Source organism: Eulemur rufifrons, chromosome 19 (genome assembly GCF_041146395.1).
Source record: "Eulemur rufifrons isolate Redbay chromosome 19, OSU_ERuf_1, whole genome shotgun sequence".
NCBI classification, from domain to species: domain Eukaryota; kingdom Metazoa; phylum Chordata; class Mammalia; order Primates; family Lemuridae; genus Eulemur; species Eulemur rufifrons.
In genome coordinates, this window is record NC_091001.1 from 82,048,978 (window position 1) to 82,076,667 (window position 27,690).

At 43.4% G+C, this 27,690-nt stretch overlaps 1 long non-coding RNA gene across 1 annotated transcript; it reads right to left on the minus strand.

Moving 5' to 3' along the window:
• Window positions 1-15,307: 15,307 nt before the first annotated feature.
• On the minus strand, window positions 15,308-18,359 carry LOC138400145 (uncharacterized). The gene is made up of 3 exons (XR_011236218.1): window positions 18,282-18,359; window positions 15,883-15,960; window positions 15,308-15,401 (listed from the first exon to the last, which is right to left on the minus strand). It is a non-coding gene; the product is annotated as an uncharacterized lncRNA (long non-coding RNA).
• Window positions 18,360-27,690: the final 9,331 nt, after the last annotated feature.

The following is a 27,690-nucleotide window of genomic DNA, read 5'->3' on the forward strand; positions in this document are numbered from 1 at the left end:
TTTTCTCCTTTCTGCCCTAGTTTCCAGAGTCAATGGTGGCCCCATCAGGTGATTTTACCTGGAACCAACTGCTCCATCCTCAGTTCTTCCAAACAGCAGAGATGGTCCAGGTCAGCTCTGGTACCCCCAACCCCCAACACATGCCAGTGTCATTTCCTCTCCTTCTCAGCCAAGTCTCAACTCAATCAGGGGGAGCCTGGGCTGGGAGCAGATCACTTTACTCACTATTATTTCATCACCTGCATTTACCTCCTGCCCAAGAGTCCAGCTCACTTTTCCACTGTAAATTATTTATATTCAAAAGCTCAGAAAAAATTCTTGATCTTCTCCTCCCAATTCCTCCAGGGTCTTGCCTCCAGCATTTCAACTCTCTCCCTTTGTTGTCTCCTGGACATCTTCCCTACCTTCTGGGGCCTTCCCACGACAGCTAGACCTGGAGTTTGGGGGAAATGGAGAGCTGAGTAAAGGGTACCAGTTCCTGAGGAAACAGACCCTCAAGCTATTTAGCAAGATCAGGGCTCCTCTCTCTGGCCAGGAGTGGAGTGGCCTCCCTGCTCATGCTGTGCTGCTCCATCAAGAGGACAGGGAGCTCTTTCCACTCAGCCCTTTCCTCAGATACACCAGTGTGTACAGCCACACGCACAGGTACACAGACCGAGCAATGCACCACACCCAGAAAGAACATGCACACAGTCATGCATGCACGCACACTCCATGTACACATCCTAAGACACATGTAGACACAAACCAACATGAGTTCTCTGAGACACCCATACATTTAAGTATATACACATAGATACACACAGAGGTTCATATAGCCATTCAAACATTATCAACATGCAGACACACACACACACACACACAGACATAACTGCATTCTCACATACGCAGAGGTCAAGCCTCGCATGCATATTTAATCACACAGATATGAGCACATATAAATATACTTACTGCAGGCAAAGTAGACAGCTGACAGGTAATCTATGCCCAATATAGAATAGACTACTACCGCCCACCCTGACGCTGGGATTGCTTTGTTTTGTAGGAAGTTTTTGCAGAAAGTTGCCTATGCCTTTGACAATAGTTCACCCCTCTTCTGCCTCCTGCTTCCTGGCCAGCTTTCTCCTCCCTGTCCCCTTGTCACCCCATTCTTTCATTCATAGCTGTGCCTGGCCAAGGGGAATGCTAATCACCATGACAGGAACTGTTTCCACCTGTTTACATCCCTGCTCGCCTCCCCCTGATGCCATTTTAGACGCTGCCAAGCAGCCGAGGTGGCCTGCTGTGCGGGCCGTGTGAGAGAGGGGAAGGAATGAGCGAGAGGACAGTTGGAGTGTGAAAAGGACCCGTCGCTAAGTGACTCCCCATTCCAACAGCCACACACAAGATGCACATAATTGCTTTTAGCACAGTGGGATGGATAGAGATACAAAAGGTCAAATCAAGGATTTGTCCCATAATATCTTTGCTAAGCAGCAGCGTCAGACATCGGAAAAGCATATTCATGAATTGAGTTGCCAGAGTGTGGGGCAGGCTTTTCAGAGGCGGCTGTGTGTTCCCTCTTTGAGGTGTGCCTGCCGTGGTGATTGGATTCACACGGAGCAAGTGACTTCTCAATGCTCAACAAAGCTCTGCCTGTGAATTGGACTAAATAGACTACTTGGCAGGCAGCTGAGATAACTATGCTAAGTGAATTTCAGAGTTGCTCCCACTCCCCTTATGCCCAAGCCTACTGGAAAATGCAGGTTAAGGCCAAACTCCCGAGTATGGCATTCAAGGACCTCCACCAACTGACCCAAGTCTATTAATATCTTTCCAGGCACTTCCCAACATGAATGTCAGATGTCCATGCCATTGGGCCTGTCACTGGTCTCTGAACACATCAGAAGACTTGCCGCTTTGGGGACCTTGCCCGTAGCATTTCGTAGGCTGCATTGTTCTCCCTTGTCCACTCGACTCCCACCTGTTATTCAAGGCTTGGCTCAAGTCCTAATTCCACCAATCCTTTCCTTGTCCCCCTACCTAGAAGTGACCATGCCCCTCTTAGAAGGAGGGAGGCAGTGGGATATTAGGAAAAGAGCCCAAAGGAGTCCATTTACCATCTGACTTAAATTGTGACAAGCCCACTCTAGCAGGTGCACTGAGAATAGTCTTTGCGGTGGGGGCGGGGTTGGAGCAGAATGCAGTTTGGAGGCTGTTGCAATCATCCCAAGGTTGTGAGTGATGTAACCAGGTTGAGAACCGTGGAGATGGTGAGCAAAAATTAGATTCTGGTATATTTTGAAGGTAGATCTGGAAGGTATTACTCAAGGATTGGTTGTAGAGTGTGATACTACAAGATTTTTGGCCTGAGCATGAACTGATATGCAAGATGAACAGACTTTTTTTTTTTTTTTTCCTGAGACAGAGTCTCACTCTGTTGCCCAGGCTAGAGCGCAGTGGTGTCATTGTAGCTCACTGCAACCTCAAACTCCTGGGTGCAAACAATTCTCCCGCCTCAGCCTCCTGAGTAGCTGGGACTACAGATGCATGCCACCCAGCTAATTTTTCTAATTTTTGTGGAGATGGAGTCTCACTATGTTGCCCAGGCTGGTCTCAACCTCGTGGCCTCAAGTGATCCCCTTACCTCGGCATCCCCAAGTCCTGGGATTACAGGTGTGAACCACTGTGCCCAGCCCAATATGAACCAATTTGGGTGGTGGATATCAAGAGACTAGTCTGGGACATATTTAAGGGACCTATTAGGCATCCAAGTAGAGATGTCAAGACTAAGAAGAACAGAAGCCCCAGGTCATTCATTCAAAGTGCCCAAAAAAAAAGACTAAGAAGAACAAGTAGTCAGGTAGAAGAAAACCAGGAGAGGGGGCACCCTGGAAGAAATTATTTCAAGGAGGAAAGCCTGATCTGTTGTGTCGAATGCAGCTAATAGGTCTTGTAAGATAAACACTAAGAACTGACCATTAAATTTCTTTACATGGGGGCCTTTGGTGATCTTAGCAAGCATGGGTTTTGTGAAGTGGTAGAGGCCAAAGCTTGAATTGGAATGTTTTCAAAAAAAGGAATAGTAAACTTTTGAGAAGTTTCACAATAAAATGAAGCAGATCAATGAGATAAAGAAGTGGAATCAAAAAAGAATTTTTTAATGAGGGAAAAAATACTGTCTTCAAAACACATTTGCCCACGCCTCTACTCCCTTTCATTCCTCTCGCCCAGAGACAGGGACTATGTCAAGGTTGTACCAAAATAAAGTCCACTGTGGAGCTCTCGGTGGTTGAAGGATTCTCCACCCCAAGTTTCTCTGAAAACCAGGCCAGCTATTCCTTATTTTAAGCCCAGTCATTTGGCTCTGCCAACATCAACCTTTCTCCTTCCCAACATCATGACTAATTTATCATTCTTTCTTCCAAATTTCTCTTATTAACCTGTGAAGGAAGGGGGACTTTTTCAGGAGAACCATATATTCTCTAGCAAAGTAGTACCAGCAAATCAGTTTTTCCTTGCAAGTTAAAAAGAGACAACAAATAATTTTTTAAAAATTTAATGTTCTTCTCCACAGGGAAAAAAAATGCCTGGCATATCAACTGCAGAGATGTTAAGTGCATTTTCAGTTTTCAGAAAATACGCTGTGTGTTGGGTACTTAATTTCACTGGCCTATTGTGTGGGGCGAGCTAACGTGAGGGGTCTGTCATGTCTCCATCATTCCCAGCCCCTAGTGGGGCTTAATCACACTCAGGGCTATTTGCAACTACGGTTTCCCGTTTCAAATCACATCAGGCTAAAATTAGACCTATAACTTATACTTTGGGATGCAAACATTTTCCATCAGTGGTTAAGTTGCTTCTGAGCAATATAAAGGACAAATAAAACAAAAATATTAAGAATGAGAACTTGAGAACAACTGATGTGATCGAAGGTTGTCTCCAATGGGGAAACAACTGGAAGGGCCAATCCTCTTTCATCAGCTGTGAGGTTGGAGTTGTGTCAGTCTCACACCAATGTTTGTGAAAAGGTCACTTGCCCCTCTCAAGGCAATGAGTCTTTCTGAATGGCAGTTTGGGGTTGGCTCCCAGGTTCCCCGTGGCCCTGTCTTCAGGGAAAGCTGCCAGTTAGAGTAGCTTAGGTTGTGAACAATGCTTCCTGGAGTGGTGCAGTACACAACATACACAATCGTATGCTGCAGCCAGGCTTCAGGGAACATAACTTAGATGAGTAAAAGAGAATAACAGAGTGCAAACACTTGGAATCTCTTCCCCAGCAGTTGCCCTGTCTTAACTGCCACTAGTCCCTCTCCACTCCACTCCACTGAAAAGGGCTGAGGGCACTCACGTGCCACGCCATCAACCTGTTCAAAAATATCCTGTGTGTGACACCAACTGCTGCATTTGCAACCGTGATGCACAAAGGAAACCACAATACAACTGTGGGCTCCACCAAGCAAAATGGCTCCCATGTCCCTGCATGGAGAGCACCAGAACTTCATTGTACCCGGAGCACCCACATCCCGCACACCCCCAGCTGAGGCTGAACCGCCAGCTCACGCTGCTTAAGCGCTACCTCAAAACGCACACATTTGGGAGCCCCTTCTCTCTCCTCTCCTCCTCCACCATCTCCTTCTCCGCCCTCGGCACAGAATGCTGGCTCCATTCAGTTCCTTGAGGTCCCTGAGGTGATCTGTGGTGCCTCAGAGGGAAACATCTATAAGGTAATAGCCTCTCCCTTGTGAATATCAGTTATATCTCACCAAAGACCCTTTCTTTTCCCAAGAGGAGTAAGGAGGAAAGAAAAAAATCTCATTCTATCACACTCTGACCTGGAAAGTTCTCTCTTCTTTGGATCTGAATCTGGCTTCTAGCAGGTTTAGGACCCAGTTGTGCCCGGAGGAACAATTATCTGTGATGACCCCCCCCACCTCTCCTACCTTTGGCCTTCATCTACTGAAGCTCATTATCATGGTTCTCTTCCGCATTTCTCCTGCAGGCTGAATCCCCTCATTCCTCCTCTGTGCACGCGAATGACCCGGTTTCTGGACCCCTCACCACCACAGTCAGCCCATCGCTTATCTACCACGTTGATGTCCCACATACAACCCAGGTCCCGAGGCCTGGCATGGTGGCTCACGCCTATAATCCTAGCACTCTGGGAGGCCAAGGGGGGAGGATCGCTTGAGCTCAGGAGTTTGAGGTTGCAGTGAGCTGTGATGACCCCGAGGCATTCTCGCCGGGCAACAGAGCAAGACTGTCTCAAAAAAAATAACAACAATAAGAAAAAAAACCACCCAGGGGCCAGATGAAAACATTTACCCAGACATAGTTATATGGGGGCAGACACCATCTATTTCCATGTGTCTGTTAAGATTTTATTTGACATGAAGTAGTTTATGGGGATAAAGTGCTTCAAGGACCAGCTTTTTTTTTTTTTTTTTGAGACAGAGCCTCACTTTGTTGCCCAGGCTAGAGTGAGTGCCGTGGCGTCAGCCTAGCTCACAGCAACCTCAAACTCCTGAGCTCAAGGGATCCTGCTGTCTCAGCCTCCCGAGTAGTTGGGACTACAGGGATGCACCACCATGCCCGGCTAATTCTTTCTATATATATATTTAGCTGTCCATATAATTTCTTTCTATTTTTTTTGGTAGCGATGGGGTCTCGCTCTTGCTCAGGCTGGTCTTGAACTCCTGAGCTCAAACGATCCGCCCACCTCGGCCTCTCCGAGTGCTAGGATTACAGGCGTGAGCCACCGCGCCCAGCCAAGGACCAGCTTTTTGAAAATAGACTGGATTTGAGCTATTACTCTATGGGACACGTTTCAAAATGACCTACACAGCTTTGATATATTTGGTAAAACCTATTAGAAGATGTACTCAGTCCTGTATGATCTTCAGCAGATCCTTCTCCCATTTGGGGTCTCAACAACCTCATCAAGAAAATGAGGGTATAGCCTAAGCAAGAGCGAGACTCTGTCTCTATTAAAAATTTAAAAATAAGCTGGGCGTGGTGGTGCACACCTGTAGTCCCAGCTACTTGGGAGGCTGCAGCAGGAGAATCGCTTGAGCCCAGGAGTTTGAGGTTCCAACGAGCTATTATATGATGACACCACTGCAGTCTAGCCCAGGCGACGGAGTGAGACCCTGTCGCAAAAAAAAAAAAAAAAAAAGAAAGACAGAAAGAAAAAAAGAAAAGAAAATGAGGGTGTTAATATGACAACTTCTAAGCTTTTTATGATTTGTTCTTGTTTCTTAGGGGCACAAGTGTTATGCCAAACTAAAGTGCAACCTCCCAGCTCTGCTACCCACAGACACGTGGTTGGAGCTACAAGACCAGGTTTTCCTCCGTCTGGACCCTGAGTGAGAAACAGGTGGGGGGAGTGAGGGGGTCCAGGGAGAGGGGGTTAATCCTCTGAGCCCAGGACCAAGAGGCCACAGGCACCAAGAGAGGCAGGACCAAGACCCATTTTTAGTTCCTTCATTGAGCCAGTCTAAGTTGGAAACTGGGGGCAGAGGAAAAATGAGGGACAGAGGGGAGACCCTAAGTTGCATCCCCTTTCCCCCACTTGCCTTCTTGCACGTCCGAGCCAAGGCGGGAGACACTGCAGATGCTGGTCTCCCTTCCACATGTGCTCCTGCTGGGGAATTTCTCTCTTCTTCCTGATGATTTCTACTTACCAAGGCGTTTATGGGAGCAGAGAGATGGTGTCCAGCAGTGTAAGGAACGGGAGGGCCTGACTGTGTCCCAGAAATGTCACTGTGACCACGTGCCCGGGAGAGCTGAGTCTCCGTTTTAGCTTCCTCCCTCCGTCCGGGTCCCTCCACCTCCAGATGGCCCAGAATTTCCACCTTACAGAGAATAAATTACTTGTAGTCAGTTCTCAAAAGACCAAATCCTCACTTAAATGTGAGTCAGGAAAGGGAGAGACATTGCTTTGTTTTTTACAGCTCCCCCCTCGATAATCTGTGACCCTGAGGTGCTGCGTGTTCACAGAGCTGATTTTTGCTTGAGTTTCAGCTTCGCTTTGTCACTCCCTTCGCCAGCCCTGTGCCCTCCCTCCTTCCATCTCGCGTCCTCAATCCCCAGGTTGTGTAGCCTTTACACAGGCTTCTCTGCTCTAATCTAATCTCCAACAAGCAGCCTCTTTCACTGCCTTTTCTCCCTGACAAACCTGATTTATCTTGATGTGTTGACCTTTGGGCCGCCGAGGCTGCGCTGACCTCTTTGGGGAGCTTGGCTTTGGTAGTGCCCTGTAACCCCTTCTCCTGGGGGTTGTATCAACCTGTTCTTCATCACATTGGAGCCTGTTTCTCTAAAAAGAAAAAAAAAAAAAAAAAAAAACCCTAGAGAAGCAGCCCACACCGTGACTAAAGCCGTAAACCCCTGTCCTTCCTTAGGAGGTCTTTCTTTCTCCCTCCTCTCCTGAGTGTCTGGCAGGAGCCGGGGGCCAGAGGTGGGGGTGGAAACCTCAACTACCATCACACCAGGTAGATAAAAGTCCTATAGATACTGGACATGCTGACAAAAGGGGCAAAGCATTCTGCACCGTATCATGTTTATCATTTTATAATCATATATATCATATCGTATATTGTATTATATATGTATTAGTTTGCTAGGGCTGCCATAACCACATATCACAGTCTGGGTGGCTTAAACAACAGACATTTATTTGCTCACAGTTCTGGAATCTGGAAGTCCAAGATCAACATGCCAGCAGGTTTGGTTTCTGTGGAGGCCTCTCTCTGTGGATTGCCTATGGCCACCTTCTTGCAAATGGCTGTGTCCTTACTCAGTCTTTCCTCTGTGTGCATACATTCCTGGTCTCTTTTTGTGTGTTCAAATTCCCTCTTATAAGGACACCAGTCAGATTGGATTAGGGCCCATCTTAATGGCCTCACTTTAACTAAAGGCCCTATCTCCAAATTTGGTCACATTTTGAGATACTGGGCATACCTCCAATTTCCTAGTATTAAATTTGGGGGGACACAATTCAGCCCATGACAATAATATTCCCCAATTCCATCATCAACTTACACTGAAGTCAGAGCAGAAAAGAGATGTCTCAAATTGCAGCGTGTGGGATCTCAGCTAGATGTAAGGCAGGGTCGGGGACTCCCAAATGCAGATCCTGGGGTGGAATCTCAACTGGGGGAAGTGTAAAGAAGGGTGAAGATGGAAGAAGGCATCCTAGAAAATGTAAGACATTCCCATCCCCCCGGTATCCTGTCTAGGAAGCTAAAACAAATGATTTTTGGGTCTCAACATTTTTTCATTCAATCACTCACTCACTCATTTAGCAAACATGCACTGAACCCTCATGTGCCAGGCACTGGGAATCCAGAAGCAAACAACTGAAGGTTCTTGCCCCCAAGGAGAACTTAGATATATTGATATCTAAGCCCTGGGTGGGATGGGAGGAGGGCAGGAGCACCCAAAAAAAGAAGGGTTAAGAAGTCTATGATGGGCCGGGCGCGGTGGCTCACGCCTGTAATCCTAGCACTCTGGGAGGCCGAGGCGGGTGGATCGCTCGAGGTCAGGAGTTCGAGACCAGCCTGAGCAAGAGCGAGACCCCGTCTCTACTAAAAATAGAAAGACATTATATGGACAACTAAAAATCTATATAGAAAAAATTAGCCGGGCATAGTGGCGCATGCCTGTAGTCCCAGCTACTCGGGAGGCTGAGGCAGTAGGATCGCTTAAGCCGAGGAGTCTGAGGTTGCTGTGAGCTAAGCTGATGCCACGGCACTCACTCTAGCCTGGGCAACAAAGTGAGACTCTGTCTCAACCAAAAAAAAAAAAAAAAAGAAGTCTATGATGCTTGAACATTAATGAAACTGCAGGCCTCAGCCCAGCGGCCAGCACAGGCTTGGGCATCTCCTTCCTGGCACTCAGCAGTGCCCACACCCAGGGCAGGACCCTCTGTTTGATAGACGCTTGCATACAGCGTAACCTCCCCAGGTTTGGGACATCCTGAAAGACCTTGCACCTTAAGCCAGCCCAAAGGAAGCTGGAGACATTTCTAAGTCCCACACCTGGGGCAGGCAGGTGGGAGGAAGGTATGGCTGGCAGCCCAGTGGAGTCACCGTAGCCACAAGCCACGAGGTTTGGGATCCAGTGGACCCTGACTCTGATCCTACTGCAACTGCCGAAAACAGGCAGGCTTTCCCTGTTCCCACAGCAGACACCTCTGGGGGCCTCCCACCGAGGCTTAGTCATACTCTTCCCCCTGGGGCAGCCCACTGGAAGCCCCTAGGAGCTGCTCGGGAGTGTGTGGCGGCTGGAAGCAGAGGCAGGGCTGCCAGTGCCAGACGCTTCCATCTAGAAGGTAAGCCTGCCATCTAGTGTCGGAGCCGGGGCTGTGCAAGGGCAAACAAGCTTCCCTCCGCTGTTGGCGGCACTCAGCATATTTGTCATATTCTTTGGCTCCCCCAGACCCTCCAGCCACCCCGACTGAGCCTGACTGAGGGGTGTAGGGGGAGCAAAGGGAGCCCTCCCCAAACCAGCACTGCCAGTCCCTGCAGGTCAGACTCAGTTCCTGAGCAGCTTTGGGTTTCTTGTGTCCTGGGAAAAGGCCCTTCTGCTAACTCCTGGAGCCCCTTTTCCCTGGAGCAAAAAAAGGTAGACAGACCCCTCTCCTAGGATACTTGCTGGCTTCGAAGTTGCCTGAGTGCAAAGGGTCACCAGTTAGAATGAGCCTGGGATTTAGCCCTCACCACTTTGGGGAGGGTGGATTAATCTTTTTTAATTTGGAAGGAGGCCAGGGAAACAGGACCCTCACTTGGCCCTGAGTGCCTGGCAACTCCACTACTCCCTTTGATCAGCAAAATTCTGGAGCTGGAAGAATCCCAGCTAATAAATGCAGGAGGAATAAAAGAATTTTAAAAAATCACTAAGTGCCAAATGAAATAATGGATCTAGGTAATAATCATCAACGGATGCTAAAATCACAGGAGAAAGGTTAATGGAGAACGTAATGGGCTGACACTACCTAAACCCACTGATCCCTCTTAGCGTCATGAAAAGTGAAACAACCAGATAGTATATGGCTCCTAGTAACAATACCCTGAGAAGCATGGGTGCCTAAAAATACTGACCCCAAATCTAAATCAAGGCCCTCGATATAACTACTATTTTACAGAGAGTATGCAGGATAGAGGAATATGTTAACTAACTCCCCAACGAAGCAACCAGACAGACATAGAACTTAAGACATTGTACAGAACAAATCACCTGGTCCCTGCTGAAATCAATGGCAAGGGTGGACTGCTTCAGAGTAAGGGAGACTAAAGAGACAATCATATGCAGTATTTGGATTAAAAAAAAGCCATAAAAAAGATATCTTTGAGAAAATCAAGTAATTTTTTAAAATTTCAGAATACTATGGGGGTATAAATGTTTTGGTTACAAGAATTATTTTTGTACAGTTTGAGACAAAGTTTTAAGTGTGTCCATCAACTAGATAGGGTGCATTGTACCTGTTAGGTGTGAATTTAACCATCCACACCTCCCCCTCAAAAATCAGGTTATTTTGAATATGGATTGAGTTTAGATGATATTGAGGAATTGTTCATTTTGTTAGGTAAAGGACGACATTGTGGACTATAAAAAAGTGTTATCGGTTAGAGATTCAAACTGAGATGTTTCAAATGAAATGACCAAGCTATCTAATATTTGCTTTAAAATATACTAGCAGGAAAAAACAGGAGGCAGATGAAGTAAGATTGGGAAAAGGTTGATAATGATTGAAGTGGAGTGATGGATACATGGAGATTCTTTTTATTCTAATTTGGAGTACGTTTAGAAATTTCCATAATAAACACACACACACACACACACACACACACACGCTCTGTGTGCCCTTGACCTGCATGCAGATCACAGTTCACATCACATTATGTAAAATTCAGCCTCAGTCTGGTGTCTGGGGAGACCTGGTAGAATTATATAGAAGAGGCAAGGAATGCTCCTGGGCAAGTCTGGGAAATTCTCTTCCTTTAAACATTTTGGGAACTGAAAAAACAATTGAACTGATCTTTAAAAAATACTCTACGGTCTCCAAAATGAACCAGAAGACTCCTATGTGAGAGGAATTGCAAAAGCTATTTCTTGGCAGTGCTGGGGACTGACTACTAACCGAGCCAAAATAACCAGTATCTCCCACCGCTACACATGCAAAGACACTTTGAGGTCACACCCCGACAAGCTAGGACACAGAGGAACAAATGCACGTATGTGCTGACACGCCCGCCCACAGAGGCACACGCAAATCACACACATATAATTTGACCCTTGCACAGACCCTAGCACAGCTGCCAGGGCCTGTGAAAATGTCCACATACCCACAGGGCATGAGGATACACCCACTTCCTAGATGGTGCTGAAATATAAATCCAAATAAAAACAAGTGAATGTAGTAGCACTGAATGTTAATGCCTGGCTAGAGAGGGAGAGGAAAACTTTGGAAATAAAAACAAAACTCTCAAACACCATCCTAGTACTCCTAAAACAACTCTATTAATTGAGGATAAAGTTTAATGTTGAGTCTTCCAAAAAAAAAAAAAAGTGTCAAAAGAAAAAAGACAGCATGTGAATTTCTTGTCCTTAATTCTTCTCACACCACATTCTCCCCAGGAGATCTCATCTAAACTAAAGACTCACTCAGTGCCCACATGCTCATCACTCCCAATTCTTTCTCTCAAGCTCACACGTCTCTCCCAAGCTGCAGACTGGTACAACCAACTGCTCACTGCGTATTTCCTCTCGGATGTTTTACTGTGGTTAGAGTACAGGCTAAGCTTATTTCCCTCTTATATGACAATCCAGAGGTAGGTGGCCCAGGGCAAGTTAGATGGTTCTGTCATTCTCAACTTGTGTTTTTCATCTCTGGGCCCAAGGTGGCTGCTTCAGTTCTGATTTATCTTTCAGCCAGTGGAAAAGAGGAAAGAGTCAAGGGAGTTTGTGCCCAGTCCTTCTAAGATCAAAACACGCATCACTTCTTCTGATATCCCATTGGCTAGAGTTTGGTCACATGGCCACACTTTCTGCAAGGGAGGCTGGAAAGTAAAGTCTTTAGCTGAGTGGCCACGTGCCAGATAAAACTACGCTTAGAGAGGAAGGGCCGAAAGGTGTTGAGGACACTCAGGAGTCTGCTACATCCCTCAGACACCTCAAACTCCATATAAATAAAAGTAAAATCATCTTCCTGTCCCCCCTCCCACCGGCATATCTCTTCCCATCCCCAGCTTGGCCCATGTACCCACTCACTCAAGGAAGGCTGCCAGATTAAATACAGGATTCCCAGTTAAATTTGAATTTCAGATAAAAAAGGAATAAGGTATTAGTATCATTATGTCCCAAATATTGCATGTATTTTCATTTGCTACAATGAAAACACATGCAATATTTGTGGTAGCAATCCTACAACCAAGCCAGGAACCTTGGAGCCATCCTAGATTTTTCCCTCTTTTCCCATTTTCAATTGCTTTCCAAGTCCTGCTGATTCCTTCACATAATATTTCTTAATTTGTCCCCTCCGCTCCATCTCCATTGCTCCTTCCCTGGTTTCGGCCATCACCCTCTCTCTCAGAGACTCCTACGACTGCCTCCCTCCCGGCCTTCCTGCTTCCAGCTTTGCCCCCTTTAACTGACGCTACACACAGCAGGGAAACTAGTCTTTTTAAAAGGCAAATCTGACCACATCACTCCCCTGCTTTAAATCTACTGGCTTTCAGAACAAACCTCAAACTTGTTGGTCGGGTTGCTGAAGCCCTCCAGCCTTTGGCTTCTCTCTCCACCTCTCTCTACCTGGTGCCACCTCCCTCGCCTCAGGCCTTACTGCATGCCATCCCCATACCCAGCCTCTCAAGCCTCTGGGAGTTTGTAAGGGCACCATGCTGTATCCCACCTCCACCCCCACCCGTTTTTTTTTTTTTTTTTGGAGATAGAGTCTCGCTCTGTCACCCCAGCTAGAATGCAGTGGCATCATCATAGCTCACTACAACCTCCAACTCCTGGGCTCAAGGGATTCTCCTGCCTCAGCCTCCCGAGTAGGTGGGACTACAAGCACATACCACCACACCCAGGTAATTTTTCTATTTTTTGTAAAGACTGGGTCTCGCTCTTACTCAGAGCTGGTCTTGAACTCCTGAGCTCAAGCGATCGTCCTGCCTCGGCCTCCCAGAGTGCTAGGATTATAGGTGTGAGCCACTGAACCCGGCCTCTATCTCATTTGATAGTGTGTCTCCTCTACAATAGCAAGAGCTTCTCATTCCTACCACCATCCCCACCTTTCTCCTTTGCCTGGCTAAATCCCAGTCATTCTGAAAAACCCAGCTTAAATGCCATTTTCTCCAAGAAGCCTTCCTAACTTACCATTTTTAGCACTTATATTTGTTCCTGCAGCCCTTGACACTGCATGAAGTTGACTTATCTGTATGTTTTCCCAACTACATTTTAAGTTCTTTCAGGGCCAGGACTATGTCTTATTTTTCTTTATACATTCAGCAGCGGATACAGTAATCAGCCCTAGTAAACAATTAGTAAGTGTTTACTGGATGCATGATGGCTCTGTGGCTTAAAACATTCATACTCCCAAGCTGAACATGGCCGATCCAGCACATCTCAGCTGGAAGCTTCCCTCCATTTCCAGATGTGGGCCTTTCTGCACCAGTCTTAAGCCTGCTCTATCTTTATCCTCACTGAAATTCTGGGCTCTGATTTCTACGGCTCAGTCATGATAAAAAAGCTTCTTGTCCACTCCATTACGCTCCTACATAACGGATGTTGAAATAAAGAAATGACACCTTACCAATTGAGGCCCTAGCCAGTTCCCCTCCCCAGCTGAGTTTCAGATCATGATTCCAGCTGACATTGGGCAGCTGTTAGATGAGAGTTTTTCGCCTGCACTCCCAACCCCCACGACTTGCCCCCAGCCCTCCTTCATCCCCGGGGGAATGACTTCTCTTTTTTTGTTTTGGGCCACAGCAGTGTTTAGCAGGAGCAGGCAGCCATGCCTTGTTTGAGCTGTGATCTAACACCAGCTGACAGGTGGGTTTCGGGGGTGTCTCTGGGGCCGTGGCCTGTTTAGTGGATTTACCACTCTAAACTCAATTACAGGAGACTTTCACGCTCCACAGGCAACTCCGGTCCCTTTTTGATAAAAACTCTGGTGAGTAAATAAGTCATGATGGTGATAGGGGCCTGCCATTTAATATTCATTGAAGTACACATGTTTGGAAATTGGAAGCAGAGTTTAATCCATTTTCATATTTATATCAACATGCAGCTTTAAAAAGGATCTCTCCTTTTCTCTAGCAATCTAGTCAATTTCTCATTTGGAAAGATAAAAGTAAAAATGGACATATATTTTTTAAAAATTAGAAATATCTGAAGTTATAATTAAGAAAGTTTGAGCTTCAGAGCTGTTCATTTTCAATGAAGAACTAATTCCTTCATTTCATTTGAACTGGGAGAGGTAGGTAACAAGTAAATCGAAGTCGTTGCTGTCTCTGGTAGCTACAGCTTTTGAATTTAACTTTGCAATGGGAGCTCAGTGAAAAGGACAGGTCACAGAATATGGGGACCTCAGCCCCAAGATCTTACAATTTAGGGGAATGTTTTATACCTGCCCAAAGTAATGCAAAAGCACTCTTTTTTGAAAAAAGGTAATATTCATAATATAACAAATGTTCCTGCTCACAAATAAAAGTTACAGCACTGTTCACTGAGAGAGATGAAACCTAGGGGGAAAGAGTTAACACAGTGAAGGGTTTGGGGCATTGCGCTGTCTCTCCCCAACCCTCCCACCTTTTTTTTTTTTTTTTTTTCAATGCAGATGAATGTTTCAGTATGGTGCTATGGTTGAAGGCATCTCCTTTAATAATGCAACACATGGCTTCCTGAGGGGACAGCAGTTGATTTGGAAACAGAATATGGTGCACTCTAAATTCCTGTCCCTGTGGAAGGCTGACTAACTGATAAGTGCCATGAGCTAGCACGGGGACTCATTCTGTCAAATCAACTTGCTGGAAAGGCCCCATGCGGAATCCTCTGCAGTCTCCGGGAGCTAATGTGAGCAGACACTTGTGACATTAGACAGTACAGCAGGCCTGGCATGAAGAAAAAGTTCACCGTCCACCGACAAGGTGGTCTTTAGATGACAAGGATAAAGAAACCAGTGCAAATTTAGTAATGTAACAACTTGGAAAAGTATGCTTTAAAAAAAAAAAGCCACTCTATAGGGAGAGAGGATCAAAAGAAAAGGCAACAATAATATTATACTTGAAAGCTTTCTTGGGGTTTCTGTACCTTTTGGGCCGCTGCCTTTTCTCCTGGTCTTTCTTCTAGGTGAGGGTATCTTCTGTTAAATCCGTGAGGACCAAATTCGGTCATCCCACAAGTCACTACTTCACCTAAAACTGAATAAACAAAAGGGAAAAAAAGAAAAGTAAGGCCGGGTGTGGTGGCTCACTCCTGTAATCCTAGCACTCTGGGAGGCCGAGGTGGGAGAATCGCTCGAGGTCAAGAGTTTGAGACCAGCCTGAGCAAGAGTGAGACCCCGTCTCTACTAAAAATAGAAAGAAATGATTTGGACAGCTAAAAATATATATAGAAAAAAAAATTAGCCGGGCATGGTGGCTCATGCATGTAGTCCCAGCTACTCGGGAGGCTGAGGCAGAAGGATTGCTTGTGCCCAGGAGTTTGAGGTTGCTGTGAGCTAGGCTGATGCCACGGCACTCTAGCCCGGGCAACAAAGTGAGACTCTGTCTCAAAAAAAAAAAAAAAAAAAGAATAAGAAAAGTAGGAAAGGGAAAAGCAAAGAAGAAAAAAGAAAGGAAAATTCTCCTGCCTTTTGCCTTGCTGGAGAAAATATCTTTCCTATTTCAGATGGGTGATCACCTGGTGGTTTCCAGTGAGAATTCTTATCTGTCTGATCTTGATCCATTTGGCCTGGAGGAAAATCAAAGTGATCATTACCTGGGAAGAGAGATGATGATAAGAGGATGTTCCTTCTGTTTCTGATAGAAAATATAAGTAGATGTCTATAACTGGAACAAATGAAAGTGTTTAAGAATTAAACAACACTATAGTTGTAGTTACTAAGATTGGACAAATTTGATCATTTTGAGTATCTGATTCAGAGAATTGGTTTTGCCAGGTTTTTTTTCCCTTGGTCGGGTCAATGTAATCAAATGGCAATTTGGTGTAACATATTTATTCCAGATTTAAATTAGGAGAAAACATAGCATACCTTCGAGTATGTCCTAATCAGCTGTTCCAGGGAAGCTGAGAGACACAGACTTTGGAGAGAGACAACCTCAATTCAGGTCTGGCTCTGCCACTTACCAGTTTGTGGTCATGGGACAGTTGCTTCATAAAGATATCTATCTCATAAGATTATGCTACAAATTACCTGCCTCATAAGATTATTATAATGCGAATGAATACACGTGGAGTTCTGAGAACAGTCTGGGATATATACTAAGTGCTAAATAAATTTGGCCATGATTATTTAACTGAACCTAAATGGGTTCCCATAGGTTCTTAATGATTATAACTAAAAAGAAGGTTCTGTGATTGAATAAATTGAGGAATCAAACTTAACATAATTCGTTTTAACCATAGCATTTCTCAGAGCCTTCACTATGCAAATGTGTACTACGAATATCCAAGGAAGAATTTACTTTCTAATGTTTGAACATATCAACCTTTTTCACCATAAATGCTGATGCCCAAGTGAAGGGACAGCAGGTTTCCCAACCTCTGGTTTGGAAGTTAAAGAAAATTTTGAGTTATGGTGTCTGAAGCACTAGGACAGTATTTTAAAACATAGTAATTGGTTACTATCTAAACCTCATATGTCTCACTTAAAACACTGCCTTTTTAAAACAGCATTTTGGGTCAGGCACAGTGGCTCACTCCTGTAATCCTAGCACTCCGGGAGGTGGAGGCAGGAGGATCACTGATGTCAGGAGTTGGAGACCCATGTGAGCAAGAGCGAGGCCCTGCCTTTACCAAAAATAGAAAAAATTAGCCGAGTGAGGTGGTGCACACCTATAGGTCCAGCAGCTCGGGAGACTGAAGCAGGATGATCGCTTGAGCCCAGGAGTTTGAGGTTGCAGTGAGCTATGATGACACCAGTGTACTCTACCCAGAGTGAAACCCTGTTTCAAAAGAACCCAAAAACCAAAAAACCAGCATTTTGTTAAGTGGGACTGACAGGAGGTGGAATAGCGTATAGTTAAAACACAGACACAAGAGTCAGACAGACCTGGGTTTGAATTTGTCAAAGCAAGTTATCTAATATCTCTAAGCCTCAGTGTCTTCAGCTATAAAATGGGGGTAATAGTGATATTTACCTCCTAGGCTTGCCGTATGAATTAAATGAGGTTCTGTCTGGTTTTGTTAGCTGTTATTGATACATGTAATCACAAGAGCAGGGCTAATGTTTGTCAACAAATAATGAATTGCTTATTCTGTTCTCCACCACTCATTCAGAGCCCTTGGTGCCGCTGAAAAAGCACTGGAATGAAAATGAGCGTCTGTGGGTTTCAGAGCACACTTGTGCTCGACTGAGTAGTTAGCTGAACACACCTGATGTGTTTACCAAGGATACCACGTCTCTCTGTGCCCAGTTTTCCCGTCTGAAAACAAAGAACTAAAAACAACAGTAGCACACCTTTCCTACTTGTCTCGGGGTTATTGTGATCATCAGAAATGCCCTTGTACATATGATTTTCTTAAATTATAGAGGCCTATAGCTTTTTTAAAAATAATTTATTGAATGCTTACTACAGTCCAGGCGGTGTATTGGGTCTTACATGCAATGCCTCATTTTAATCCTCATTATAAGGTGGATATTATTATACCTATTTTAGAGATGAGGAAACTGAGGCCCAGGGAGGCTAGGCACTGCGAATTTCCCTCAAGATCTCCTAACTAATAAGTGGTAGAGCCATGAATAAACTCAAGATCTGTTTGACTCCAAAGCTTTTAGAATCACTTGTGGCTTAAAAAATAATAATATTAAGCCACATTTTAAGCTTGAAATTGTATTGGACACATATCATTCATCTCTTTACCAGGTTCTACACACACCTTTTTGATGTTAAATGAATGAAGATCAAGCATTGGGTAGAAAATAAAATGGTCCACACAGGATCCAGTGTCTTAGTTGGACGATAACTTATGGATACTGGCTGGTTGATTAACTTTCCCTGTGACCTGGGTATATTCGCTACGGTTATTACTATGACTAGCATAGGTTTAAGGACATCACCTGGAGAAGGTCTAGTCACCTGTATTAATTGATCTGCGCCCCCTGATGTTCCTAGATGGCAAATTGTACCGCAAGTGGCTTCATGGACTGAAGTAGAGCAAGGTCTGTCAGGGAGGAAAAAAAATCCATATTAATGATATGCTATAAAACACTTTTTGTTAGTTACATATATTCCTTTACTTTCATTTCCCAAGAATAGCTCAGCTGTCAAAGCATTTCCAAGATTTCCATAGATTCGGCAAATACTGTGCGATCGAATTATTGCTCTGAGAGAAGGTACAATTAAAACACATTAATCATCGTAACAAAAGATCCTTATTGAGGCTGACAAAGATGGTGAAATCTGATGAATAATTAGTCTGGTTAATCTTTTAAAAGTGAATTAAACTGCTAACAAGTTAAATCACTGTGATTTTCAAAATAAGCCTCCAGGGTGAGCAGAGATTGGGGATTATTATCATTGTTGTAAGAAGATATTTTCTTCCTCTTTCTCATCTCTGGGCTCACACTGGGGGCTGTGTGATCCGAACAGTGGGACTCTGAGGACCAGCTGCGAGAATGTGGCCAGTCAAGGTGTGAGAGCATGTTCTTCGCTTTTCCCCTGATGCTTGCAGAATATGTCTAAGAGAAGAGTTGTACAGTAGCTGGAAGAGGAATGAGGCATGACCCTTAAATCTGACCCGGAACTAATGTGGCACCTGCCTACCAGCCATTCTCAGGAACCTTAAGTGGACCCATCATGTGAGTCTGATGTCCTCCCCACTGTAAACCAATCTACTGCAACTATGGGGTCAGTCTTGTACCATTGGACAATTTCCCCTTTTCTCTAGTCAGATGGTTTATTCTTCCAGATAACACCTCTCCTCTTTGCATTTCAATTACCGCAGAAGATCTGTCATATTCTGAAATAAAACGAGATGAGCAAATATGAACTCATAAATCATGGGAAATGGATGGAAATGGCTAAACAGCCATTTGCACTAAAATCTTAACTTTGACTGAGCCTCCACAACTTTTGGGAGTTGGAGTGGATGCTGTGGTCCACCTTTAGGAATGGAGGACTTATTCCCCCAGCTGCTGGGAGTATTACTGGATTTGGCCCTCAGCTGTTAGTCCCATAGGGAGATTGCCTTGAGTGGAGAATACTGCCTCTGGTAAGGTCAGACTTCCTTCCTAGGGTAGCTGGCGTCAGATTATTGATCAATATGGGGGTACTAAGATCAGCCAACTTGGAACAACTCTTAGGGGTCATTCTGGTGCCAGAAGAGTTCCCTGTGGGGTCACCTGAGGCCTTTGTTGGGATGGTATTACAACTCAACTTCTCCTTCGACCTGAATCTAATTTCTTTTACTTGCATCTGTAGATACCGATCATGAGAACACTCCCCAATAAATCAACTGACTGCTAGGCTTCATCTCAGAATCTGCTTCCCAGGTGGTCCCTATGAGAGGAGAAGTCACACTTTTGAGGTGGAGGTCTCTGATAGCTACTGGTCCCACAAAAGCGGGTGGGAAAAATCGAGTTAGCCAGGCTCTCAACTCAGCTAGTGGGGAAACTGCTGCTGTGTCCTAGCTCCAAATTGCTCCCAGAGCAAGTGTACACCTGCCAACAGATGCCAGAGGAGATACAGAGCATTACTGAAAAGAGTGAAGCAGGGTTGGGGGGGAGACTGCTATCACAGATGAAAGGCTTATGGCTTTAAAAAGTTGTCTTTGAATTATTCCTACCTTCTTATCCCTGGCATTTGAAGTCAGATAGACTTTAAGCAAATTCTTTAATTTTTCTGGGATGGTTTCCACATCTGCAAAGCAGGAAGGCACAGTCAGCCTCACAAGCTCGTAGTATGTTAAGTGCGATGATACATGTCAGCTGCCTAATCCCAAACCTGGCCCTTAGTAGGTGCTCAGTAAACATTTATCCTCTTCCACCCTGTTCTCCTCACCTTGTTTTCCAGATTTCAGGGAAATCACTGCTTTTCTTTTTTTCTGGTTGGCCGCGCCCATCCCAGGGGTGTTCTGGGGATTCCATTTCAGGCTGAGTGTGTCTGAGGGTGTTCAGCCACTCATCCGCAGACTACTTAGTCTCTCTCTAGATGGTTGGTCTCGTTAATTAGGTGTTCACACATTTTAGTTCCTGGGGGGCGGGGCACCTGCAGTAATTCCCTGGGAACTGACAACCCTTTCCATTTGGAAAATACAGGGGACGACCTCAAAAATGTCCAGGTGTGATTATTTTCAGTTTAACTCTGGGCTCTATTCTTGGTTTCGTGTGCAGAAGTCATTTCTCCTAATTAAACTGTAAGTTCTGTGAGGGCAGTTAGCATATCATCTTTTATAACCCACAGGATCTAGCCTGGAGGAAGTATTTTTTTGCCAAATTACTTGGGGGTCTTGACAAAGAAACTGCTAAGAGAATAAGTAATATCCATAAAAATTAATATTTCCTGGGATCTCCCCAATTACTCTGAGGCAATTTCCAGGCCCCTTTAAATACTCTTTCATCTCTTGGTGATGCTATTGCCTTGGGTAACTGTGAGAGGAAGGCAAATTTACAATGCTCTTGCCATGAATCAGATCCTTGTCTCTAAGGAAACCATCCAATTGCAGCTGTATAATATTCCTCAAAATATAAATTTGTATACAGTCTAACTCAGATGTATAGAAGAGTCAGGGGATTAAAGTGCTACAATTGAAAATGGCAGTGATAAATGTTTAAACTGAGAAAACTCTTAAAACATTGTTGTCAACCACCCATTTTTGGTCTTAAAAATATGTATCAGTTAAGAAACCTAAAAATCCAATTGAGCAATACAACTTCCTGGTAGGCAAAAAACAAAACTCCTTGAATCTCATTGTTTTGATTTACTTTTGTTTCATTCTGAGTGAGATTTCATATCTGTTTTTCTTTTTCTGTGAACTACCTTTCCGTGCATATTCTTTCCCCTTTTTAATAGGGGTGTTTATTATCTTCTTACCATATCTACACAACCCTCTGTTTGCCAGGCGAGTTGCAAATATTTTCCTAGTTTGCCTTAACTCTGTAGTCTTTTTTTATATACATATTTTGAAATTTGTCACATCCACGCATACATGTCAATCTTTTCCTTAATATATTTTGGTTTTATGTTTTGAATTTTAGAAAGGACATCCTTACTTGAAGATTACATTTTTTATCTTCGCTCTTGTTTTTCTCTATCACTTTTTATGAATTCATATTTTTATATTTAAATCCTTGATTCATCCAACATTAATTTTGATATACAGACTGATATATAGCTTTATTCTTTTCCCCAAACACTAGCCATGTATCCTTAAGCCACTTATTAAATTATCCATCTAATATAAAGCTTCCCTTTAAAGAAAAGGAAGAGATCATTGTTCCCCAAACTTCCCTAAGGACAAAAATACCCTCAGAACATATTAAAATACAAATTCCCAGGCCCCTCCTTAAGAGACCATAATTAACTGAGTCTAGAGTGGGACCCAGGAATATAGATATTTTTAGTAAGGACCCAGGTGATTCTTCTGCTCTAGGGAGTTTGGCAAACACTGGAATAGATCCTGCTGTGGATCTAAACAGACAGGACCACACCACTAGAGACTGGATCCTAACTTTTCTTGAGGGACCTGAGAATTTACATTTCTCACAAATTCCTGGAGCCATGGAAGTATTAACAAATCTCAATTTACGTTTCAGACTCTCTCCTACTAATTCCCTCTATCCCTCTCTCTGCTTTATTTTTCTATCACCACCTGATGTACTATTTGCTTGTTTATTTGTCAGTAAAGAGGAATTTTGTTTTGTTCACTGCTATATTGCCATGAGGACTATGGGTGGCATATAGTATAATAAACGCAGAAAAAAACGGTTTTCAAATTAATTAATGTTTCTCCAGTTGGGAGATCTCTTCCGAGATCCTGAATCTGTTACCCTTTGTCTGGTAAATGCCTCCACTTGGATGCTCACGGGGACTTTAAACTTAGCATATCCAACATTGAGCTCATCATTTCCGCACTTCAGCCCAAACCCTGTCTTCTTTCAGTGTTCCCTGGCTTAGAGTCTAGACTTACCGACTACCCTCTTTGAGTCCCCTGGATCTATATCCTGTCAAACGCTAAGGCTTATCCACTCAACTTTTCATCCAGCTCTCAAATCTGTCCTCATCTCTCCAGGCCTTAGTTCTATGCATTATTATCTCTTGTATGAATTACCCCAAAAGATTCCTCTAGTCTTAACCTGCTCCCCAATCCATTCTCCTTACATAGGGATTTTTCTAAAATACAAATCTGATAGTCCTCACTTAAAACCTTTTGATTCCACATAGTTTTAAGATGTAGTTTAATTGTCTTAATTTGACTGATGAGGCCCTTGGTGACCAACCTCTGTCATCTACTTTTCCATTTCCTTCGCCTCTTGATCCAGCAAAATGAACTCTTCATTCTTCAAACAGACCAGCAGTGGTGGACCAAGAGTGGAATGTGAGAACAGTCTGCAGACTTAGCCTCACTCTAGTCCTCCCCACTATAGATCAGATGTACTGAAACGCCAAATCATGGAATTTTCTCCACATTCTAACAGCATCCAATCCAGAAGAAGTCCCTGCTTTCTTTAGACCCTCCCCCAAATTATCCAACCAAAGCCCAAAGCCAAACTAAATAGATTCTAACATCCTATTTCTGAGACATCCCACGCATCCCCCCCTGGTGTGTGTTCTCCTTCAATGCAACGAGTAATAAATTCAACTTGTTGTTGAACAAGGTGTGTCCCTGATCGTCTTTGGCGGAAAGGCATTGATAAAATACAAAAAAAAAAAAAAAAAAAAAAATCTTTCAAATGTCTAAGTTCTAAATAATTGCTGCAGTTACTGTTGAGCTTTAATAAAATATATGCAACCTTCAAATTAGCCCAATTTTATTATTTATCCCTTAATAAACATCATATTCTTTGTGGAAGTTAATTTGGAACACTCAATCAATCATGCAGTCATACAGTCCCATGCATATTGCACTCAGTTCTATGCATTTCTTTCAAGAGTAAGTTTATAACACTTTGAAATCATTCTTGCTCTCAAGCTTTCAACTCCTGCCATACCACGTATTTTTGTGGATATGTAGTCCACTACATATTCTAGTGGAAGGAAAGATCATCCAAATGTACAAAGTACCAACATCCTTTGACGGTAGATTTGAAATAACAATAACAGTACAATGGTTATAAAGTCTAAGAAATGTAATTTTAAACACAAAAGCTCCAAATGGAAATGTTTGAAAGTCTCTAGAGTCAGTCCTGAGGGGAAAAAAGACACGAATAGTTGTAGTTTCTGGAATTTATTATGAAATGAAATTTTTATGAATCTCCACCAAACTTATCCTTGTTTTTAAGACTTTTTCTAATTATTTGCATATTTGTTGCTTCATGTGAGAGAAACTTTTTTCAAAATTAAAATTAATAAAAATGCTCTTTGCTCAACTATGAGTGAAGATGGATAAACAAATATAGCTATACTGATTGCCAAATGGGAATATGCAAAGAATAGCAGTTTTGGTAACATCAAATATGCAGAAGTTAAATCTCAAAAACAGAAACTATAATGTTATTCATTCAGCTACAGACCAATAAGTAGGTGTCAGTTTTTTCCCTTTTCTCAAAAAATACATTTATGAATTTATAATGTGATATTGTTTATTTTTCCCTTTTTGTGTTATATCTATTTTAATTAAATTTTTACAGGCATCATTATATATAATGTTAAGTAAAAGAAATTTTTCACTATCTGCATTTTTTATGGCCATTATTTTATTTTATCTTATGATTATTGCTAAATAATTTTGTTGAATAGAGAAGGGGGCATTTAAAAAGGTTCTGCCCTGAGTATCCAATACATTACATAAATCACTGCAGACCAGATTCTCTTAGCCTCAGGACTTTGACCTGGATTGTTCATGCCCCTTTTCTTGCCAAATAACCTATTTCTTCTGGGAAACCACCTTTAAATCTTTCCCAGTTAGAGCTCCTTTGGACCTATGCTTCCTTTTTTGTATTGTCAATGCTTGTTCAATTGTTTATTACTATAGCTAGCTTGTGAGCAGCAGAAGGAAAAGACCTGTATCTATCTTGCTTGCTCAATAAGTGTGTGTTGAGTGCATTAAATAATAAATCCCCTCCCATGACACCTGAGGAAATAGGAAATAAGTAATTGGCCTGAGCTATACTGCAAGCCTTTAGGTAGAATCCCCAAAGCAAAAAGCTTCTAAATAGATTTTTTTCTAGAAGGAATTCCCACAGCAAGCTTGTGAGAATCAATAGAACCAACTTTAATTTTATCTTCTCTCTATTCTTTCAGTCCCTGCCTCTCTCTATCTTCTGATGTCACAGAGATGTCCCAGGAAAACTCAATGCAAAGATAAAGAAGGTAAAAATACACTAAAGATGTCTAAAAACAAATTGAATGTCATAAGGGAATAGGCATTGGGATAAAGGAGAAGAGCATGTGTGGGAAATGTTCTTGACTCTAAAATAGACCTGTAAGAACTTCCCTCCTTACTCTCTGACCCTACCAGGCATAAAGTTCTCAGAATTAGGTGCATTTAAGGGACAATAAATAACTTGGGCCTCCAAAGGTCTAGGAAAACACAGTGGAAAGAAAATAAAAGACTGACTCCTGGAGAGGGGTCTCAGAGAGCCTCCAGTTTTCCTAAGGTTTCACTGCTAGCCCAGGTCAGCAGGTAACAAAAGAGAAGAGGCCAGGCATCCTGTCCAGGAAATGTCTGGAGGTTCCCTTGTCTTTAGCACGTTAGCATGAAGATTGCGGGTGAGAGACACTCACAAGTGGCTCACGTTCCTGAGAGCCCTTGGGTCACTTGTGTTCAGGGATGACACCCGATCCATAGGATGGCTTACAGGGGATCCTGAGCCGTGCCTCAGCCTCAACCACCAGAGTTGCCCCCAGAAGGAAAAATGATATGATATAAATGTCCAGTGTGGGTAACTGAGTTGGCTTCCCGGGCAGAGAAACACAGTAGTCCACATACAGAATTGCTGTACTGATTAAAATGTATGGTTTGAGGCAGAAAAAGATTCCTACACTATGGCAGGACTGAGAACTTGCATGTCAGGCTGAAGCCTGATACAAATTAAACAAATGAGTAACAAACCTTTCCAGAGAGGAGCTTATAATGGAAACACTGACGGGATATAATTATGATCTGGATTTTGATCACTACATTCTATTGAAGACACCTCCGGTATACAGTAGTTATGTAAAATACCTGTACACTGTTGTCAAGTGGCATTTTAAAAAAGCATTAGGGTAAAGTTAATTTTAAGAGCCTTAAAAAACACAGTGATGATTAAAGGAGGATGCCAACACTGCATTCTCTTTGCTACAAAGGAATTCAAGAGGGGCGAAAGAAAGGGGGTGACTGGTGGCAATCCCATCAGGTCCTGTCTGTTTTTATTGCACTTCTAAGAAGTTCTCAGCCTTCACAGTCTGTGTTGAAGGTCTAACTGAAGAACTGGTAGGCAAGCATAGCCTTATACACAAAATTTTCCAACAGACATACAACGTAAGTCACAATTACTGCTCTCAACGAGTTTACAATCTAGTGCAAGAGAGATAATCCAAATGCACAAAGTACCAACATGAAGGCTACGCAGTACAGGTGCCTTAAAGCCCCTTATTTAGTTGAAGGATTAGGAAAAACCTATGAAAACAAAGGGCTTAAAAGGTGGATAAAATCTTCAGGAAGAGACAAAAGGGTGGTGTGTGTACAGCATGACAGCCAGAGGGGACAGCAAGAAAGAACTAGGACATGGAGGGCCATAAGGTCTGGTTGGGACAAAGCTCTAGATGAAAGAAGTGGAACCTTCCAGGGGGTATGAGGTCAGCTTGGAAGTAAAGACTGGAATGAGATCCCACGAATGCCATGCTAAAGACTTAGAACAATAATGCTGCATTATCCATTGCAGATTTATTATCAGAAAGTAGTCCAATCAGAATTGTGTTAATGTTTTCAATAACAGCAGAACTGATAATATCCTCAGGGACAGAATTGTCCCCCTCGTTCTTTTTAAGGAGATTTGCTGCAAATACCTTTTAGAGACTGTAAATCCCTTTACATTCCTCTTTCCATCCTTTTCTTTTACACCTTTCAGCAAAGAATACTACCTGGCTCCAGCCCCTGAGATGTTATTTTGGCCCAACCTCAAACTAAGCCTGGTCAAGAAGTTTGCAAATGAGACCTAAGAAACCAAACCAAACAAACAAATGAACCCACCCTCGAAAAACCCTCAACACATGGTCTTAGAATTAGGCCACCTAGGAGCTGCAGTTTTTGTCGTTGTTGTTGTTTTGCATCTTGAGCCTCAGCAAAGGTAAGCAAGGGGCCTCAGACCAGGGAGAATCGGCTTATCTCAGGATGCTCAACATCATAGCCAACTTAGTTTCACGGAAGGGCAAAATTGCCACTTTAAAACCTCCCTATTTTCTTCATCCAGGATCCTCAATCTTTGTATGAAGAATCAGTTTTCATTTTCTGAAAGTTTTGAGTTGTATGTCTGTGTGCTCATGTATGCATATGTGTACATCTGTACACCAAGTCCCCAGAGAGAGCACATTTAGGGCTCTCCTGTCCCTGGTGAGGATCCAAAAAACAAGGAAACCTTGGTTAAAGGATTAGCCTTTGAAAGTCATTGCAAGATTCCACTCTATTGGTTTGATATGAAAGATCTACTCCCTTCCATTAAGTCTAAACTCCTCTGCCTGCAGATGTAGCATGTCACCACTGCATCGCTGTCCATGGTGCTGACAAATCACTGCCCGCTAGGTAGACACGTTTGTTTCTGTTAACTCTGGGACACTGGTGATGGTGGATTGAGGGTCCTGTCGAGCACTTACGTTAAAATGGTCATAGTCATATGTATTTTATTTTCTCTCTGAAGAGTAGCTTGTAATTTTTACTATATTGCAGAACAAAACAAAATTATGATTTACATGTCCCAATGTATGTAGAGGATTTACATACACTGAGAATTCTAACATGTTCAGTTATAATAATTGCAAAATTTTCCCCTCTGGAAAGCACATGTCCTGTCCACCTTAGTCAGTTTGGGATGCTATAACAAAGCGCCATAGACTGGGTGGTTTATCAATAGCACAAACGTGTTTTTCACAGTTCTGGAGGCTGGAAGTCTGAGATTAGGCTGAAAGCATGGTTGTATTCTAGAGTTGACTGGTGAGGACCTTCTACTGGATTTCAGACTGCCAGCTTCTCGTAATATCCTCACATGGTGTAAAGGGGCAAATTAGCTCTCTGGCCTCTTCTTATAAGAGTACTAATCTCATTCTTTTGGGCTCCACATTGCCTCCCAAAGGCCCCACTTCCAAATGCCATCACATTGGAAATTAAATTTCAACATATGACTTTTGG